Source organism: Acipenser ruthenus, chromosome 6 (genome assembly GCF_902713425.1).
Source record: "Acipenser ruthenus chromosome 6, fAciRut3.2 maternal haplotype, whole genome shotgun sequence".
Taxonomy (NCBI): domain Eukaryota; kingdom Metazoa; phylum Chordata; class Actinopteri; order Acipenseriformes; family Acipenseridae; genus Acipenser; species Acipenser ruthenus.
In genome coordinates, this window is record NC_081194.1 from 66,596,489 (window position 1) to 66,601,141 (window position 4,653).

The following is a 4,653-nucleotide window of genomic DNA, read 5'->3' on the forward strand; positions in this document are numbered from 1 at the left end:
TGGTTCTGAGACTTCAAGTTTAACCTGGGAAACAAGTAGTACTTTGTCATACACCTGCAAACCTTGTAAGGACCAGGGACATTGGTTATAGAATACAAAGACATTGATAGTCTGGAATCATTGGCAGTCTGGAATAATGGCAGTCTACTGACCACGATAAAGCTTGTTTTCACATGAGGCAAGCTACCCTAGCATTATATTTCTTATAATGTTAAGAGAATGAAGGAGGGGCTCCAGCATACACCTGAGTCTGAGGTTGTGATGAACTGGGTTATCTTATCACACTAAACTTGTCATACTCAGCTGTAAGGATTAACATAATGCTTTGAGACTGTACCATGGGAATGTGGAAAATATTGGTCATGAATCATACTTGAGAATCTATTTTAATGATCTTAAGACTAAGATAACACATTACAGACTCTTTTTACAGTCAAAACATCCAGTCAAGCATAGCAACAGCATTTTAAAAGATGTGTTTGGCATTAACACTTTTCAACAGAAAAAGGTGAAAAAAAGAAAAAAATTAAAAAGGTATTTTATTGCCCTTTTCTGACAAAAAAAAAAAAAGTTAAGCAAAAAACTTTATATAATCTGTAAGGGGTTGATTAAGTTTGAACCACACATGTTTTATTGTGTTGTTTGTCCAGGACCCCCTTGTAAATGAGACCTCGGCCTCAACGGATACAGTTCCTGGTTAAATAAAAGAATAAATAAGTGTTTGCAGGGATTTATTTTAGTGCAGTGCTTATATAACCATATTAGTTGAGCATGAAGTGGTCCATCTCAACCTGAAAAGTCATGACTCCAATATGGCAGCTGAAGCCAAAGTGAAGGGTGCCATTAGAGTTTCCCAGAGGATTTTCAATAACATTAAAATATGAAGATCTTTCTCTATATGTATGCTTAATAACAGCTCTCTTTTTATGTTGCATACAGTGGACATATTTTTTGTTACTCTCCTAAATGTTATTGGATCATTTCCACATACATGAACCTTTTTTTATTGTTATTTTGGAGTTGCTCTCAGAACACTGGCCATGCACCTAACTACATAGCTGCTGGTCCCATTGATTTATCTGATTTGCACACTATGTGTCTGTGGCTTTGACCCAGAGATATTTATATGTGTTTCAAAAATAAATTTGGGGTTACAAAATAAGACATATGTAACACAAAGAAGGCACAAGTTATGTTATGCGCTCCCTGGGCCCTCTCATCACATCCTATGGTTTCTCATACCGTTTCTATGCTGATGATGCACAGATCTTCCTCTCCTTCCCCCCCTTTGACCACATCATCCCCTCCTGTATCTCTACCTGTCTGTTTGCTACCTCCTCCTGGATGCACTTGCATCACCTCAATCTCACCCTCTCTAAATCTGACCCCCTTTTCTTCCCCTCCTCATCTTCCCCCTCCTCTGATTTATCTATCTCCATTCCTCTGGAATCTACCACACTCTCTCCCTCCTCCTCAGCCAAGAACCTCGGCATAACCCTGGACTCCTGCCTCTCCTACTCCCAGCACATCTCCACTCTAGCACGCACCTGCCTTTCTTCCTGAGCAACATACAAAGAATTCGACCCTTCCTCACCAACTACGCCACGCAACTCCTCGTCAAGGCCCTGGTACTCTCCCGCCTAGACTACTGCAACTCCCTCCTGGCTGGACTCCCTGCGTCTGCCACCCATCCGCTCCAGCTCATCCAGAACTCCGCTGCTCGCCTGGTCTCTGCCTCCCATGCTACTCCACTGCTCCGCTCACTCCATTGTCTCCCGATCACTGCTCAAACCAGTTCAAGACTCTTGTACTCACCTACCGATGCCTTGACCAGACTGCGCCCAGCTACCTCCAGACCCTCATCTCTCCCTACACCCCTACCTGACATCTCCACTCTGCCTGCACTAGAAGACTGGCTGTACATCCTCTACGCTCCCCTGCCTCCAGAGCCCGCTCCTTCTCTACCCTCGGCCCACAGTGGTGGAATGACCTTCCTATGGATGTCAGGACTGCCCAATCCCTGACCACCTTCCAGTGCCTCCTTAAGACACACCTCTTTAGACAACACCTGTAAAACTCAACTCTTCCCTTCTGGACTATATAGCACTCTGCCTTTAATGCACTTTAACTTGCACTTATCTGCTCCCTATTTTACTGTATTTAATCCTGCACTTAACCCAATCTGTAGTATTTTGTATTTCACTTGCACTCGTATCTAACCCTGATGTAACTATCAACACTGTTATCTGCTCTTGAACTGCTCCGATAACAAATCGTACTGTGTTTTGTATTTGCTCTTATTAGGTCTGAAGTCATTGTATTTTGTATCTTGCTCTTAATTGTACTGTAATTCTTGATATGTATTTTTTGTATACAACTGTAAGTCACCCTGGGTAAGGGTGTCAGCTAAGAAATAAATAATAATACATACAGTGCCTTGCGAAAGTATTCGGCCCCCTTGAACTTTGCGACCTTTTGCCACATTTCAGGCTTCAAACATAAAGATATGAAACTGTAATTTTTTGTGAAGAATCAACAACAAGTGGGACACAATCATGAAGTGGAACGAAATTTATTGGATATTTCAAACTTTTTTAACAAATAAAAAACTGAAAAATTGGACGTGCAAAATTATTCAGCCCCTTTACTTTCAGTGCAGCAAACTCTCTCCAGAAGTTCAGTGAGGATCTCTGAATGATCCAATGTTGACCTAAATGACTAATGATGATAAATAGAATCCACCTGTGTGTAATCAAGTCTCTGTATAAATGCACCTGCACTGTGATAGTCTCAGAGGTCCGTTTAAAGCGCAGAGAGCATCATGAAGAACAAGGAACACACCAGGCAGGTCCGAGATACTGTTGTGGAGAAGTTTAAAGGCGGATTTGGATACAAAAAGATTTCCCAAGCTTTAAACATCCCAAGGAGCACTGTGCAAGCGATAATATTGAAATGGAAGGAGTATCAGACCACTGCAAATCTACCAAGACCTGGCCGTCCCTCTAAACTTTCAGCTCATACAAGGAGAAGACTGATCAGAGATGCAGCCAAGAGGCCCATGATCACTCTGGATGAACTGCAGAGATCTACAGCTGAGGTCGGAGACTCTGTCCATAGGACAACAATCAGTCGTATACTGCACAAATCTGGCATTTATGGAAGAGTGGCAAGAAGAAAGCCATTTCTTAAAGATATCCATAAAAAGTGTCGTTTACAGTTTGCCACAAGCCACCTGGGAGACACACCAAACATGTGGAAGAAGGTGCTCTGGTCAGATGAAACCAAAATCGAACTTTTTGGCAACAATGCAAAACGTTATGTTTGGCGTAAAAGCAACACAGCTCACGGCGCTACAAAGTATTAACTTAAGGGGGCTGAATAATTTTGCACGGCCAATTTTTCAGTTTTTTATTTGTTAAAAAAATTTGAAATATCCAATAAATTTCATTCCACTTCATGATTGTGTCCCACTTGTTGTTGATTCTTCACAAAAAATTACAGTTTCATATCTTTATGTTTGAAGCCTGAAATGTGGCAAAAGGTCGCAAAGTTCAAGGGGGCCGAATACTTTCGCAAGGCACTGTAATAATAGTGCCGTATGTACCCACTTGCCAAGGTATCACTTTTTATAATTAACGTATTGGTTTTTTTTTTACAGCTGCAAACCAATGCAACAACCATAAATAGCTGTTTTCCTAAAACCTCCAAATCCATTTCCCCCTCAGTAGTACAAGAAAAGACCCCTTTATGGTAAACTACCCCATTGTAACAACTGAACATGTTCTGAATTATCATTTTTATATTGCAGCCCAAAGTCAGTAATATTCAGCAGTTTTCAATCTGCGTTCTGCAATGCGGCACCTTAACTCCACCTTGTCTTTTGTACTATCACAATTTCATGGCTAGTGTAATGTTACTTATCATTACAGTACCTGCTGTTGAAACAGCAGACATGCAAGCCGGAAGACAACTCGTTCACTTCACTGAAAAGGTAACTGTAAAGCTGCAGTTTAACAGAAATGGTTCAGAAACTATTTACACGTGTCATTTCCCGCCATAAGTTGTACATATGTACAAACTTTTGGTCTCTTTTAAATCTATGTTTTTTCATTAAAAGTAAATCGGCTGTTTCAGAGACCCCTTTCAAGGTCTGTGAAATCAGCCGTACTGTTTTAACATCTAACAAGTCTAATTATGTAGTTATCTGTGGATCTATTTAAAAGTAATACTGCTCCATTATATAGTTATAATTTACAGATCTTCCCTTAATCCGTTTTTTTTTCACAACAGAACTTCAGAACCTATTTTTTTTAAAAAGATCTAGAAACTGATACATTTGTGAATTAAAATGATCAAAATGGAGCGATATTTATAATGCGACTGAACTGCCACATTGTCAGTGATTTATTAAATTAAATTTAAACAATATTTGTTCAATTAAAGTTAACTGAATGCGGTCCATGGCTTACTTTACTAGGATGCGATATAAAAACAAAAGCCATGCTATCATTGCATTAATGTATGCTACAGAAGAACAATATAGTCTTGCTGCACAGACAGATCTGTTTTCACAGGTCTCTGCTGAATAACTGCGTTCTGCAGGCTTCTCCTCCTTCAGTTTTCGAAAGGGGACACGCGTCGTGAGGATGAAAG